This window comes from Pan troglodytes, chromosome 13 (assembly GCF_028858775.2).
Source record: "Pan troglodytes isolate AG18354 chromosome 13, NHGRI_mPanTro3-v2.0_pri, whole genome shotgun sequence".
Taxonomy (NCBI): Eukaryota; Metazoa; Chordata; class Mammalia; order Primates; family Hominidae; genus Pan; species Pan troglodytes.
In genome coordinates this window covers 129,047,803-129,064,890 of record NC_072411.2, presented here as the reverse complement: position 1 = coordinate 129,064,890, position 17,088 = coordinate 129,047,803, and the positions used below count along the sequence as shown (strand labels likewise).

The window sequence follows — 17,088 nt, the reverse complement described above, 5'->3', positions numbered from 1 at the left end:
GATCTGTCTAATGTTGACAGTGGGGTGTTAAAGTCTCCCATTATTAATGTGTGGGAGTCTAAGTCTCTTTGTAGGTCACTCAGGACTTGCTTTATGAATCTGGGTGCTCCTGTATTGGGTGCATAAATATTTAGGATAGTTAGCTCCTCTTGTTGAATTGATCCCTTTACCATTATGTAATGGCCTTCTTTGTCTCTTTTGATCTTTGTTGGTTTAAAGTCTGTTTTATCAGAGACTAGGATTGCAACCCCTGCCTTTTTTTGTTTTCCATTTGCTTGGTAGATCTTCCTCCATCCTTTTATTTTGAGCCTATGTGTGTCTCTGCACGTGAGATGGGTTTCCTGAATACAGCACACTGATGGGTCTTGACTCTTTATCCAACTTGCCAGTCTGTGTCTTTTAATTGGAGAATTTAGTCCATTTACATTTAAAGTTAATATTGTTATGTGTGAATTTGATCCTGTCATTATGATGTTAGCTGGTGATTTTGCTCGTTAGTTGATGCAGTTTCTTCCTAGTCTTGATGGTCTTTACATTTTGGTATGATTTTGCAGCGGCTGGTACCGGTTGTTCCTTTCCATGTTTAGCGCTTCCTTCAGGAGCTCTTTTAGGGCAGGCCTGGTGGTGACAAAATCTCTCAGCATTTGCTTGTCTGTAAAGTATTTTATTTCTCCTTCACTTATGAAGCTTAGTTTGGCTGGATATGAAATTCTGGGTTGAAAATTCTTTTCTTTAAGAATGTTGAATATTGGCCCCCACTCTCTTCTGGCTTGTAGGGTTTCTGCCGAGAGATCCGCTGTTAGTCTGATGGGCTTCCCTTTGAGGGTAACCCGACCTTTCTGTCTGGCTGCCCTTAACATTTTTTCCTTCATTTCAACTTTGGTGAATCTGACAATTATGTGTCTTGGAGTTGCTCTTCTCGAGGAGTATCTTTGTGGCGTTCTCTGTATTTCCTGAATCTGAACGTTGGCCTGCCTTGCTAGATTGGGGAAGTTCTCCTGGATAATATCCTGCAGAGTGTTTTCCAACTTGGTTTCATTCTCCGCATCACTTTCAGGTACACCAATCAGACGTAGATTTGGTCTTTTCACATAGTCCCATATTTCTTGGAGGCTTTGCTCATTTCTTTTTATTCTTTTTTCTCTAGACTTCCCTTCTCGCTTCGTTTCATTCATTTCATCTTCCATTGCTGATACCCTTTCTTCCAGTTGATCGCATCGGCTCCTGAGGCTTCTGCATTCTTCACGTAGTTCTCGAGCCTTGGTTTTCAGCTCCATCAGCTCCTTTAAGCACTTCTCTGTGTTGGTTATTCTAGTTATACATTCGTCTAAATTTTTTTCAAAGTTTTCAACTTCTTTGCCTTTGGTTTGAATGTCCTCCCGTAGCTCAGAGTAATTTGATCGTCTGAAGCCTTCTTCTCTCCGCTCGTCAAAATCATTCTCCATCCAGCTTTGTTCCATTGCTGGTGAGGAACTGCGTTCCTTTGGAGGAGGAGAGGCGCTCTGCATTTTAGAGTTTCCTGTTTTTCTGTTCTGTTTTTTCCCCATCTTTGTGGTTTTATCTACTTTTGGTCTTTGATGATGGTGATGTACAGATGGGTTTTCGGTGTGGATGTCCTTTCTGTTTGTTAGTTTTCCTTCTAACAGACAGGACCCTCAGCTGCAGGTCTGTTGGAATACCCTGCCGTGTGAGGTGTCAGTGTGCCCCTGCTTGGGGGTGCCTCCCAGTTAGGCTGCTCGGGGGTCAGGGGTCAGGGACCCACTTGAGGAGGCAGTCTGCCCGTTCTCAGATCTCCAGCTGCGTGCTGGGAGAAGCACTGCTCTCTTCAAAGCTGTCAGACAGGGACATTTAAGTCTGCAGAGGTTACTGCTGTCTTTTTGTTTGTCTGTGCCCTGCCCCCAGAGGTGGAGCCTACAGAGGCAGGCAGGCCTCCTTGAGCTGTGGTGGGCTCCGCCCAGTTCGAGCTTCCCGGCTGCTTTGTTTACCTAATCAAGCCTGGGCAATGGCGGGCGCCCCTCCCCCAGCCTCGCTGCCGCCTTGCAGTTTGATCTCAGACTGCTGTGCTAGCAATCAGCGAGATTCCGAGGGCGTAGGACCCTCCGAGCCAGGTGTGGGATATAGTGTCGTGGTGCGCCGTTTTTTAAGCCGGTCTGAAAAGGGCAATATTCGGGTGGGAGTGACCCGAGTTTTCCAGGTGCGTCCCTCACCCTTTTCTTTGACTCGGAAAGGGAACTCCCTGACCCCTTGCGCTTCCCAGGTGAGGCAATGCCTCGCCCTGCTTCGGCTCGCGCACGGTGCGCGCACCCACTGACCTGCGCCCACTGTCTGGCGCTCCCTAGTGAGATGAACCCGGTACCTCAGATGGAAATGTAGAAATCACCGTCTTCTGCGTCGCTCACGCTGGGAGCTGTAGACCGGAGCTGTTCCTATTCGGCCATCTTGGCTCCTCCCCCCCTTTTTTTTTCTTTTTTTTTTTTTTTTTTGTGGAGATGGAGTCTCACTGTGTTGCTCAAGCTGGTCTTGAACTCCTGGCCTCAAGTGATCCTTCCGCCATAGCCTCCCAAAGTGTTGGGATTACAGGCATGAGCCACTGCACCTGGCCTGTAAAAGTTAATTTTTAAAAGAAAGTTACTTCTCTATGGAATTCTTTGGAGTGTTTACCTGAGAAATATAAGACTGAGCAAGATGGAGTCTTAGGTAGAAGTGATAACTGGCTATTAGCCTAAACAATGTTGTCATGGAAAAGAAATTCACTTTCCTTTTGTTGGGTGAATAAAGCTGCTTAAAAGAAAAGTCAAAAAAAGGGTTTATGACTTCCTTTTTAAAGCACTTTTCTTAGGTCCTGTGGAGATACTGTTTGGTCAGTACAGAAAGAAATTCACTGTCACTAATTAAAATAAGGGCTATAATTTATTGAGTGTGTGCTGTGTACTTTATTCATCAAACTACTTTTATCCTTTTAATGAGTCTATGAGGTCGGATTATTATCTCATTTTACAGAAACAAAGTAACTAGTTCAAATTCACAGTGCCAAAATGGGAGAGACTTGAAACCCAAACCTAAATTACTGTGAATTCACCCACAGATCTTCAGCTGCCCTAGCTAAAAGAGAGACTTGAATTTTTTTCAGAAAAAAAAAAAAAAACACACATTATGTAGTTTTCACATTTAAACCTGAACTTAATATTTTACCAACAGGTTTTTACCTTGGATTTTCTTGAGACTTGTTTTTAGTGCACATAATCAAGGGAGTGAAAGTAATGAGGGGAAAGGCTTATTTTGCAATGCCATGTCATATTTGACCTAGGAAAAAAGATAGCATGTTCAATTTTCAAGGTTCTACTGAGCAATAATGTGAAATATTTTAAACTATATTTTTTATGAAGTAGAAAAAACATAGGGAATATTGACCATTGAATATTCTTGGGCTGTTAAGCACCTCAGATTTATTTCAGATGAAATTTTTTGGGACTTTTTTTAAAAGAGCAGTTTTAGGTTCACAGCAAAATTAAACAGAAAGTACAGAGATTCTCCATACACCCCCTGCATAGCCTCCTACATTATCAGCCTTCCCATCAGAGGGTATATTTGTTACAATTGATGAACCTACATTGACACATCAGAATTACACAAGGATGAGTATTTTAGAGTGGTTTTTAAAATGGTTAAATTTTTGTAAATGACTGTAAACAGCTGTGTTTTCTGTAAAACAACAGCCTCTTAAGCAGTATCTTTCCTTTCGCTGTAGAAAATAGAAAATAAAATATGTACATCAATTAGACATGGCAAATTGTGTAGTCTCCTAGAAAGACTTGAGTTAGATTGGACTTTCTTTTGATTAATGAGCATTCTTTAAATGAATTAGCCCAGATTCTGCCCAGGAGCATAGTATGTGGATCCCAGGGGAATGCATCAGAATAAGTCTGAATGTGGAATATCTGTCTTCATCATCAAATACTGTTCAAAAGCAATTGGTTTTGAAGTACCGTTAAGACAGGGGTCATAAACTCAAGTGCCTAGAGGATATAGGCAGGTGATATAAACGAGTCAAGTGGGCCGGGTGGAAGAGAGCATCTGAAGCATCGTGGTGACAAATGGCACCTGACATTTGGCCATGGTGTCAGGGAAATGATCTGGAGTCATGGGACTATGGAAAACTACACATTGAAAGGGGCAGCTGCTTTTCAATTCTAGCTGACTGAGGTCTTGTAGAAATCATGGCTCAGTGCTCTCAGGTCATCTGTTTTTTGTTTTTGTTTTTGTTTTTGTTTTTGTTTTTGTTTTGAGATGGATTCTCACTCTTGTTGCCCAGGCTGGAGTGCAATGGCGCAATCTCATCTCACTGCAACCTCCACCTCCCGGGTTCAAGTGATTCTCCTGCCTCAGCCTCCCAAGTAGCTAGGATTACAGGTGCCCGCCACCACACCTGGCTAACTTTTGTATTTTTAGGAGAGACGGGGTTTCACCATGTTGGCCAGGCTGGTTTCAAACGCCTGACCTTCTGATCCACCCGCCTCGGCCTCCCAAAGTGCTGGGATTACAGGTGTGAGCCACCGCACCTGGCCAGGTCATCTGATTTTTAAAGAGAAACTAGAATTTCAGATTTTGCTGTATCATCTTCTAATGTTTAACGTTGGCAAATAATTTAAAAAATACTGAGCTGGGTGCAGTGGCTCACACCTGTAATCCCAGCACTTTGGGAGGCCGAGGTGAGCAGATCACGAGGTCAGGAGATCAAGACCATCCTGGCTAACACAGTGAAACCCCATCTCTACTAAAAAAATACCCAAAAAAAAATTAGCCAGGTGTGGTGGCGGGCACCTGTAGTCCCAGCTACTCAGGAGGCTGAGGCAGGAGAATGGTGTGAACATGAGGGCAGAGGTTGCAGTGAGCCGAGACCGCGCCACTGCACTCCAGCCTGGGCGACAGAGTGAGACTCCATCTCAAAAAAAAAAAAAAAAAAAAAATACTGTTTGGACCACTTAAAAGACTATAGATGGACCAACCACATCTGGCCAGCAGGCCAGAAGTTTGCAACTCCTGATTCAAACAAGTAATAGGAGAAATAATGCCCTCCAAATTATCATATCATTCTGAATTACTATACCTTTAAACTAGCCTTTGTATAACCTTAACAATCCAGTTAAGTTAGACTTTACCAATACAAACAGGAAAGACCTAGGGATCTATGTGAAACCATAAAGGGTATCTGTCAACATGTGAACTGTAAACCACTGACTGCGGAATTCACTGAAGAGCTTGTTAAAAAGGTGCATGCTGGATTTTTTATTTATTAGGTCTCATGCGGATCCTAGGAATCTAACTTTGCGTGAGCACCCCAATCCCCAAATGATTCACACATAAACATGAGTGGAGTTTCTCTCTTTGAGAATATACTGGCTTCAATGTCATTTAACTGCCAGCCTTAACTTCTATTATCTTCCCTATTCTTCCAGGCAGAGACAGCTCCGTTTAAACAGGGCAAATTTGGGATCCTTTGGATCCCTGCTTGGTTGGGTGATTCAGAACTCATCTGTGTATTTGGGTTGTTCAATTACATAGTTTCAGGTTGATACTTCATAATGACAAATGTCTACCTCATTAGCTTCCAGTTTATGGTTGCTTTTCATTTAGCTAATGCCTTAGTGGGTTATTTCCTCTTGGTTCCCTGCTGAGTATCAGTGTAATGTACCTGATCGGTGCCCAGTTATTTTTGATTGACTACTATAAGGCATTAATTAGAACACCAGCAACTAGGCCTACCAGATCAACTGTCTGTGACTGAACTGAACAATCATTTACCGTAACACCCTAGGCATTTTGGTTAAGCCAATAATTGGACTAATTTTTAGCTCTCAGAAAAGTTATTTGATGACACTGACCAATGAACTCATCCCCAAAGAATTAGTATAACTTCTGACGTTGCCTGCTCTTAAACACAAGGAATAAACATATTACTAGGCGTATATAGCTCACTATGCACACCTACACAGGACAAAAATAGTATAATGAAGGTGGTATAGATGATGTCACACCACTTTAGACACTGGAAGCATTAGCTGTAGAAAATGCCAATAGACTGGTGTGTTCAAGAACTATACATTTTCTTATGTTTAAGGAAAACCACAATTTAAATGTAAATTGTTATTTTGCTTCAGTGAGAAATGAACTAAAATGCAAGTTGTCCCTCAGAAAAAGGTATTAGACGTGTGTGTGTGGTTTTTTTGAGATGGCGTCTTGCGCTGTCACCAAGGCTGGCGCAATGGTGCGATCTTGGCCCCCTGCAACCTTTGCCTCCTGGACTCGAATGATTCTCCTGCCTCAGCCTCCCGAGTAGCTGGAATTACAGGTGCCTGCCACCATGCACAGCTAATTTTTGTATTTTTAGTAGAGACAGGGTTTTACCATGTTGGTCAGGCCGGTCTCGAACTCCTAACCTCAGGTGATCCACCCACCTTGGCCCGCCAAAGTGCTGGGATTACAAGCGTGAGCCACTGTGCCTGGCCTAGACCTATGTTTTATATTTTCTTGGTATAATCTGTAAACAACAGAGTCTTGGATATGGGGCATAGTTTAAGAGATTATTCATTTCTTAACTTTGACCATAAGTAGGCTGTTTCTTAAACCATTCCAAGGATCCTTAGACAGAAGAAATTTGTGACCTTCAAAGTAACCTTCTCCAGAAAATAAACTGATAATTTATTGCACAACTTGTTTTTTTTTTTTTTTGCCACCATTCCCATACTATTCTTGTTAATGCAACCAGGTTTGCAGTTCAGAATATTCAAATATGCTATTGGGTTTCTGGGCACGGTGATGGGTCTTGAATTCACCCTGGCAGAGGTGAAGTAACATTAAATTTGTCACTGCCTAGCCTAAGTCAGCACGATGCCACTGTATAATATCCTTAGAAATACTAAGTTAAGAAGTTCATGGGGGAAGAAGGTGAAAAGAACATCAGCTCCTGACATCAAATCTGGTGCCAGATGTGATGACCTTAGTCAGAGGCATTGTAGCCTGCAAGTCAGCCTAATGTTGTTGAATCCAGCTTCTAGCTGAAGGCAGTGTCACCTACACACTAACAGACATGCTATCAGCATCATGTCACAAACTAGAGACAGAGCAGGGGGCAATTCATAAGAAAACCTAAAGCTATAAATAGATTCTGTTATTTTCTACTCTTCCACTCCAACTTTACTTTAATGTCTAAAGGATCCATGAATATGTTATAATAGAGAGAGAAAATTTAACCTTTAGTAGCAAGTCCTAAAAATCATACTTTGAAGAACTGGAAAATTCCATCTTCCATTTGTTGAGGAACTGGAATTTTAAAACTTTAGTTTTGCCAGAAACAAGTATAGTGGCCACTCTTCAAATAACATTTTTTTCCCTCCAGAGTACACACTTATCAGAAATAGCTTAAGCTAGAATTAATGGACTGGAATAGAAATGGCAAGTTCTAATCTTTACTTTTGCCTCCTCTTATGTGGGTTAAGTTCACAGTCTTTAGAAATCAATCAACTTTGATATGCCTCAATTAATACAATATAAAACTGTCTAAAATACTTTTACATTACCTAGAGGAATTAAGAAGTAAAATATTCAATGTATTTTTACAGTTTGGATGAAATATATAATAACTTTATTATCTTACATGCTAATCTTTATTTTAGAAAAGAGAATCTCCAAACTACATAAAAAGTGGGATTCCAGAAGGAAGATTCTAGGAAAGCATTCATGACAAAATATTATGTTAGAAGATATAAAAATAATTTTAGCTGTTCTTATTGCAGAAATTAACTTGTCATGTCATTAGCGGTAAGAAATTAAGATGACCAATGCTCTCAAAGTTACCAACAGTTAGAGTTCATGAATAAGGAGTATGGAAAGAAAAAAATTACTTAGGTTGGATTTTGGTAAAGAAAGGAAAATAAATTCAGGCTATTTATACTTGGAAAGTGATCAGATGTGCGCACTTTAAAAGAATGGTGTTGGATGGAGCATCCACTATGGGATAGAAACAGTCTCTGAAAATTCTTGCTGAGTGGCCAGATTGCAGGCAGCTCCAGCTCCTGATACTGAGCAGCATCTGTAGCTGGTCACATAGGCAACCCAGTAGGTCAAGGTGCCCATATTTTGCCACTTGCTGGGTGCCTCCATGACCCTGGGCTCCTCTTCCATGCTGTAATCCAGTGTGTGCAGCACCTGTCTTGGCCACCTGCATCACCAGTGTGGACTTGCAGGGTTAAGGAACTGATGTAAACATGCTGACTTCTGGCTAATGCTTTTTCTGTGAGTAATTAACTTTCAGGGAAGGAGACGGGGAGAGTGATTAGATGTCTCACTAGCCTACCAGTTGCTCAGGATTAAAATCCCAGTTATCTTTGACTTTTCTCTTGCTATTGTCCCAAATATCCAATTTGTTTCAACAGCCCATTGTTTCCTCCTCTGAATGTTTTCTGCACCTGCTTTTTCCTCTTTATTTCCACCACCACAAGACTAACTGAGCCCCTCATGCTCTCCATCTCCTTTGGTCTATTGAAACAGACTCCTAACTAGCCTACCTTTGCTCAAGGTTTCCATTTTACTCTATATCTCAGATGTGCTTATGTTACTTCTCCTGTTGATCATACCAAAGGCTCCTCATTACTGACAAGATAAGTCCAAACTTTTGATCCGTATTCTAAGTCATCCATGTGGGCCCTCAAAGTTATTTAATCACATTCTATTCTTTAATTGAGTACCAAATGCCTGCTATATCCCAAGTGTGATACTAGATGCTCTGAATGCTTCTCAAGGGAAGAGGATAATTTTCTTCCCCTCTAAAAGCTCATACTCTCTTCTTCTTGGAATGACTGTTGTGTTGGTTACAGGTTGCTGAATGCTTTAAATGTATGATCCCCCTTATAGACAAGACATCATGTTCACTTTACTCCAGTCCACATGGAATGCCATCTTTCCTTCATGACTTTTCTCCATTGTTCATACAGTCCCACTCATGGAATGCTTTCTTCACCCCCTATATAGAACTCATATTTATCACTCACCCAAAAACAGCAGGCAACAAATCAGACAAATTGCATACTCTCAGAGAAGAAATAAATAGAAAGTATATCTGGTGATACTGTAATATTTAAGAAAAATAAAATAGGTTAAGGAAGTGTCAAACTGACCAACTCTTGCCCCTTTTTTACATATGAAATTTCTGTAACGATTTTGTAATCCCCACCACCATATGCTAAGCTTTGTTTTGCAAAGGAGTCAGGTATTAATGGGTGGGGGACACGAGGAGTGGTGTGACTAATCCCATTTAAAATACATAGTTGAGGACAACAACAATAAGGAAGAGGACAGCTAATATTTATTGAGCACTGATAACACAAGTATCATCTCTTCAAAACTCCACAATAATTCAATGTGATACTATTACTATTCTTATCTTATTGATACTTGAAGCATGAAAGGCACTAAGTTGTCAGCATTTACAATGATGGCAAGTGACAGAGCTGAGTGAAGGAAGGCAGTGCAGACCTAAGCCTAATCTAATTGCCATTCTATGAAATGACTGGTGATATTGTGTAGTGTACCCCTGGCAAAAGATGGAAAAAGTGAATGCTGGGTGGACATCCAACAAATCTGCATGACAATAGCCCCCCTGTCTCCAGTCTCCTCTCTTATAATGCCATCCCCCAAAACCACAAGAGTGATCTATCTAACATGAAAGCCCAACGGTGTGGCATTGTCCTGATTCAATGGCTCCCACTGCTGGAGAGAGAAACCACTGCTCTCTGCTGAAATGTATGAGGTAGTGTTTACCTCGATAATCAGTTTAAGAAAACCACTACACCTAATCTAAGTACCTGGTACAAAAGGAGAAGTTTTTCTTGTGTGTGTGGTTTGTATTGTTAGCCATTATTGAGTCTTTATTGGATATCACTGATAGACTGCCTGCAAGGAAATCTAGTTTTTACACAGAAATTCTTCCTTGTGGATATTATAGCAAAGTCACTTTAGCACAGGGATGCAAAAGGGAGAACAGTTAAATACAAGGGCTTTGGAGCCAGAGGATGGACTCAAGGCATCATTACTCTTTAAGCTTCATCAACCTCATCTGCAATTAGAGGATAACACCTCCCTCCTAGAGTTGCTCCAAGGATTGAATGAAATAATATATGTAGAGGGCTTAAAATAGTACCTACCTAGAAATTCCTAAGCAAGTGATATTTACGTATACATCTCTAAGGTTTTTATTGTTCTGAACTTTAATCATATTTAGTTATCATGGCTTAACCCAAGTAGGAATACATGGATGTGTTTAACAAAACAAAACAAGCAATATGGGAGAATTTTTTAAAATGAGTCCCCTCCCAGAAAAAAACTATTGCAAAGATATCTTGTTTGCCATTCTAGAATTTTTCTGTGTATATAAAAGCATACATGTGCTTTCCAAAAAAAAAAAGAGAGAGAGAGAGAGAACATCTATGATACAGTTCTGCTCCATGGGGATTGTTCCATAATGGGACATATAGATCTACTAAATTATCTTCCATGGCTATGCATATTTCAATATGTAAAGGTAGTATAAATCATTTAGCAAGTTCTCTATTGATGGACACATATGTTGTTTCGACATTTTCTATGAGAAAATAACATTTCAGTGAATATGTTTTTAAGATTACTACTGTAGAATTTATTTCTAGAGGTGGAATTGCTAGGTCAAATGCTATCAGCATTCAAAATTTTTATACTTCTTGTTCAACTGCCCTCAGAAGAAGCTGAAAGAATTTATACTCCTACCCCATTGCCATACAGAGAAGTTGTACAAACATTTTAGAAACCATTCCATTTTTTTAAAGTCAGTTTTCTCACTGCCCCAGGAAATCCCAAGCTATGTTCCTGTCTCCTTGCCTGTAACCTTGTACTCCTAGCCTAGAATTCCCCTTCTCAATTGAATCTATCTGCATTAGCAGGGCTCATTCAGTTGCAAGTGACAAAACTCAAATGAAACTAGCTTGAGGAAATTTAAAAGGTGGGTGTGGGGGGATAATTCTTGAGAGGATGCTTGGTAGTTGACAGAATTGACAGATGAGCTGCAGGTTCTAGGACAGTCCTAGAGACTTTGGGGACTGGAGCCTGCACACACTCCTCTACTCATCCATTCTAAACCCTGCTGTGTCCGCATGACTTAATTCTCTTCTATGGTGGATTGGTGCACCCTATGACTGTCAAAACTGTAAAACTTTACATAAATGGTAGCAATCAATAAATGCAAACTTCAAAAGACATTTTGCACTGGTGACTTATGGCTACTCCTACTTTCAGTGTCCTCTCATCTGTCATTAGAAAGAATTCAGTGGAGAAACTTAGAAAGCACTGGTCGAATGTCCAGAAAAATCATTCCCCTCAAATTTCAAGGAGCCAGAATTCCACTGTTACTCTTTACAATAATGTCTTTTAAATAAATATTGTCCAGCAACAATTCCACGATTGGCCAGGCGTGGTGGCTCACGCCTGTAATCCCAGCACTTTGGGAGACTGAGTGGGGTGGATCACTGGAGGTCAGGAATTGGAGACCAGCCTGGCCAACATGGTAAAACCCAGTCTCTACTAAAAATACAAAAAATTAGCTGGGCATGGTGGTGCACACCTGTAATCCCAGCTACTAAGGAGGCTGAGGCGCTAGAATCGCTTGGACCCGGGAGGCGGAGGTTGAAGTGAGCCAAGATCGTGCTACTGCACTCCAGCCTGGGTGACAGAGCGAGACTCCCTCTCAAAAAAACAAAAAAATAAAAACAATTTTAGGATCATCTCTTTCCCCACCTGCATGACTAAAGTGCTTTGGTAGTTCCCCTTCCTTGCGCTCTCCGTGGTCCTGAACCATCTTGAGCTCTGCTTTAGAGTCCCTAGAAATGTTAATAGGAGGGGAAAAACGGAATAGAAAAAATGAGGCTATTCGGGGAGAAAAGAAATGGCTTTTGTTTTGGCAATCTTTAAATAGTCTCAGTTATCAACAAATAAACCACAACCAACCACGGACAGAATGAAAGAGAGTAAGCAATTTTGTGGGAAACATTCTTAATCTGAGCAAATATCCACATGCACGAGCAAGGTTACCTGGGGGAGTGGGGAAAGTCACCATGTGGCAAAGGTGGGATGAGTCCTCTGCCATTCTCAGTTGACCTATAATAAATTGTACATGGATTAGCTTTACTTTTGCTTTTATATCGAGATGGAAAAATTGCAAAATGAAAACAACAGTAACATTAGTTTTACAACCCCCAGGGATGTGTTTAAGCATACAGCTGGCCCTTGAATAACAGGGGTTTGAACTGCATGGATCCATTTATCCACGTTTTTCTTATGCCTCTGCCTCCACTGAGACAGCAAGACCAAGCCCTCTTCTTCTTCCCCCTCCTTAGCCTACTCAATCTGGAAATGATGAGGATGAAGATCTTTAGGATGCTCCACTTTCACTTAATGAGTAGTAAATATATTTTCTTTTCCTTATGATTCTCTTAACATTCACTTTTTTTTTTTTTTTTTTTTTTTTTGAGACGGAGTCTTGCTCTTTTGCTCAGGCTGGAGTGAAGTAGTGTGATCTCGGCCCACTGAAACTTCCACCTCCCTGGGTTCAAGCGATTCTCCTGCCTCAGCCTCACAAGTAGTTGAGATTATAGGTGCCTGACACCACACCCAGCTAATTTTTATATTTTTAGTAGAGACGGGATTTTGTCATGTTGGCCAGGCTGATCTCGAATTCCTGACCTTAGGTGTTCCACCCACCTCAGCCTTCCAAAATGCTAGGATTACAGGCATGAGCCACCGTGCCCCGTCAATACTCACTTTTCTCTAGATTATTTTATTTTAAAAATACAGTATATAATGCAGATACAAAATATGTGATAATCTACTGCATTATCAGTAAAGTTTCTGGTCAATGGTAGGCTATTAGAAGTTAAGTTTTTGGAGAGTCTAAAGTTATATGCAGATTTTCAACTTTGTGGAGTTGCCACTCCTAATGCCTGCATTGTTCAAGCATCAACTATATTTTGTAGTTCTATAGAGATTCCAAGAGTTATGTTATGGTTTTTACACTTTAGTAAATTGTGTGTCCCACCAATGACATGGTAATTTTATGTTACATTATTATTATATTGTTGGGTATTGATGTATTTTACATAAGATTTTATTTCACATTTTCCAACTTAAAACTAGGTGTTGGTATTGATATTTGTCTTTTGCACTAAATTACCTTACATTAGTCTTTTAAAATAGTTTTTAAAAAGGTGAAAGCTATTATTTGTTATTTTGTAAAATTTTAAATCAGTAAAGACTAATAAATCTAGAAGTAGATTCCTAGATATAAACTTTTGTCTAAAATATTTTAAAATGTTTGGTTTAAAAATTAGGACATATCTTGGTAATTTTTCCTATTAATATGAGTGTCTCTCTCTCTCCCTCTCTTTCTCAAAATCTTAAGAATGTTTAGAAGTCTAATCTTAGAGACAAGAAGACTAAATTGCATAGTGAGACTAAACATAGCATCCACTGTACTTTAGTATCTCTGTCCTCATAGGAATTTTTCAAGTTAAAGTTATTTAGGAAATATAAAATATCTTGCCATAATTATCCCTACAAACTCTATTAACCTACTGTACACATCTGAGTATGTTGAACTTTTGTGATTCCACTAAAGAATTCAGTCAGATCATAAACATTGTGGGCATCTGCAATCAATGTTAATATCTTATACATAACACAAACATGATGCTAGATCTTATGTTAATTCCAAGTCTTCTTCTGACTTGACCATCAGCAGCAATTGACTCAGTTGTTCACTCTCTTTTTCCTGATATGGTGTCTTCCTGCCTAAAAGAGAGCAACTTTACTGGTTGTTCTTCTGTCTCCCTTGCTGGCATCTTTGTCCTCTTCTTTTGTCTATCTACTTTCTCTTTCTTGATGATTTTATCCAGTATCATGGGCTTTAAATCCTACTCATAGGCTGACAACCTTTACATTTATACCTAAGCCCAGACTCATCTTTTCAACTCTGGTTTATATACACAAATGCCTACTTGATATCTCCACTCAGAGGATCAATAAGCACCTGAGACTCAGCATGTCTAGAACCAAACTCCTGATCTTCCCCCATCTTCCCCATTCCTGTTCAGCCACAGTATTTCAATCTGTGGTAGTTTAAAACAATGACTACAAGTTTTTTGGTTTTTTTTTTTTGACACTACTTCCATCAAGAACTGTGGTCTAGGTTCCGTGCCCTTTTATCTGGGTGGGCTCATGTCTACTTTGATCAATAGGATACATACAGTAGAAATGAAGCTCTGACTTCTGAGGTAAGGTCATAAAAGGCTACACAATTTCTGTCTGATTCTCTTGGAACACCTCCTCTCTAGAATGTCCCTCTTGGCATGTTAACTCTCGAGATGGTCTCTCTTCAGACACTCACCTTTGAAATCCAGCCTCCACGCTGTGAAAAGTCCAAGTCACATGGAGAGACCGGATGTAAGTACTCTAGTTGATGTAGCCTTCAGTCATTCTAACGCAGGTGCCAGACACATGAGTGAACAATGTTTCAAATGATTCCAGGCTCCAGCCTTTCAAGTCAAATAGTCCCACAACCATTTGAGCCATCCCAGCCGGGACACAGACAAGCCATCAACACTGTGCCCTGTCTGAATTCCTGGCCCATAGAATCCTAGAGCATAATAAAAGAGTTGATGTTTCATAATTATTCCTTTAGAGTAGTTTCTTAACCCAGCCATAGAAAACTGATACACCGTCTCAGTTGATGGTGATTTTATCTTTTCAGTTGTACAGGTAAAAAAAACCTTGGAGTCATCCTACATTCTTTTTCTTCCATGTCACATCCATACCACCTGCAAATTCTGCTGATGCTGCCCTCAAAATATATTCAGAACTTTACTACTTCTCACCATCTTTACGAATGACCATCATCTCTTGATCATATTTCTGCAGTAGCCTTTTATGAGGTCTGCTTCTGCCACTACCCCTGTCCTCCCCTCAACAGTCTATTCCAACAGAGCTTCCAGAGTGTCTCTTTTTTTTTTTTTTTGAGACAGAGTCTCGCTCTGTTACCCAGGCTAGAGTGCAGTGGCGCGACGTCAGCTCACTGCAATTTCTACCTGCCTGGTTCATGTGCTTCTACTTACTCAGCCCCCTGGAGTAGCTGGGACTACAGGTGCCTGCCACCATGCCCGCCTCGGCCTCCCAAAGTGCTGGGATTACAGGCCTGAGTCACAGCGCCCAGCCCAGAGTGTCTTTAAAATATGTCAGATTACGTCACTGCTGTATTATATACCATCCAGTGGTTTCCCCTCCCAGAGCGAAAACCAAAGTCCTTACAAAGGCCTACATGATCCCTTATGATTGTGTCCACTGTTATTTCACTAAGCGTGCTTCTTCCTATTCTCCCCTTCCTCACTCTGCTCCCACTGCACTTACCTCCTCACTCTCCTAGAATGTGCCAAATGCCCTCCAGTCAGGGGCTCTTTGCATTGGCCATTTCCTCTGCATGGAACATGTCTTCATCACAGTAAATATTTCTTGAATGAAGGGGAATTAGCCCTTAAAATTTTAATTTCCTAGGAATCAAAGACATTTATGTTTGGTAAATTAAGAAATACAAAATAGCAACATCTTATCTAGTTTTTATGAAACTCATGTTATTAATAAAACTAATAATTTAAATTCCTGGTAAGCAGTTTTTAAAATTTTTCTTCTTTATAAAAGAAAACCACTATTTTCTCCTTTAACCCCAATCCAAAACTGATGCAAAAATAAAATACAAATTTACAAGAATATATTTTAAATACATTTATAATCTCTAACTTCTTTTCCTCCAATACTTTATATAGCAAACAACATTAGCTCAATTATCACAATGAAATAATATTGGGAAGTGATGATAAATGTCTATTTTTTAAAATAGTAACTGAATCACATTCAGTGTTCTTAATTTGCCTTTTGCCTGTCTTCAGATTTCCACTGTATGAAAACTGTAAGTGCATCAGATTTCATTGCTTAGTAGGGACAGACTGGTGCCCAACCACTTAAGAAAAAAAAGCAGTGAAAAAATCATTCTTGGTTAGTACCAAAAATAATCTTAGGTAAACTCGAATCCATTGGAAGCATTGTGAATTTCCTCCTTAGGAGTTCAATTGGTGGTGCATCCAAGGATCTAGAGATGATCATTGTTCTGTTCTGTTTTTGAATTCAGAAATATTCATATAGAAAGTTGGTGTTTTCAGACTGTAGGTCATGACACCTTAGTGTGCTAGGAAATTAATTTAGTGGGTCTTAGAAAGCATTAAAAGAAAAAGAGAAAGTGTGAGATTGAGAGAAAGAGAGATAAGAAAGAGTAAAAAGATCTGAGTGCATTGCAGGTAGTAAGGGTAAGTTGTATTTCGTTATAAGTGAGTCTGAGTGTGTGTGTGCGCACTGATGTTCAATGTGTTTATAAATGTATTTTTACTGCAGGTCATGGTCAAAAGTTTTAAAGTCACTGCAGTAAAATATTTCAGAAAAACTATTGACCAAATTTGTGACAGTTGCTGGAGGTTAATATTGCATATATTTCCTAATGTCTTCATTTGTAATCTAGGATTTTAGAGATAGGCCGATCAGTGGCTTTCAAATCTTAGCATACATAAAACTCATGGAGGTGGGAATGGGAAATGGGGGAACTACACATTGACCTACAGAGGATCTGATTTAGAAGGATCAGAGGTGGGACACAGGAAGCTTTGATTTGAACAATTCCACAGGTGATTCTGATATGGGTAACCCTCTGCCCACTTGTAGAGTCACACCAGACAACACCACAGGTAGTGATGCAATTACATATTTCTTAAGTTCAAATTAACTTGTATCTTCCCAATCCACAGAAAACTAATGTCCTTAATCTTCTAGTCAGTTTTTTTTTCTTTCTTAAAATAAAGAACCTTGGAGTGATGAGACCCAGTAAAAAGAAGAAGAAAGAGAGAGAGAGAGATGTTCGTTAACCTTGCAGTTGAGGAGAGGATATGGGAAGAATGAGGGGGCCATGGTGAC

At 40.0% G+C, this 17,088-nt stretch overlaps 1 protein-coding gene across 1 annotated transcript in view; it reads right to left on the bottom strand.

Moving 5' to 3' along the window:
* RHBDD1 (rhomboid domain containing 1) overlaps window positions 1–15,651 on the bottom strand; it is a 194,741-nt gene extending 179,090 nt beyond the window's left edge. Inside the window, exons 1-3 of the mRNA XM_016950599.4 lie at window positions 15,481–15,651; window positions 14,465–14,713; window positions 12,115–12,180 (exon numbers count right to left, since the gene is read on the bottom strand). The gene's annotated coding sequence lies outside the window, so the exon portion shown is untranslated. The remainder of the gene's footprint in view (window positions 1–12,114; window positions 12,181–14,464; window positions 14,714–15,480) is intronic.
* Between the last annotated feature and the right edge of the window lie 1,437 nt (window positions 15,652–17,088).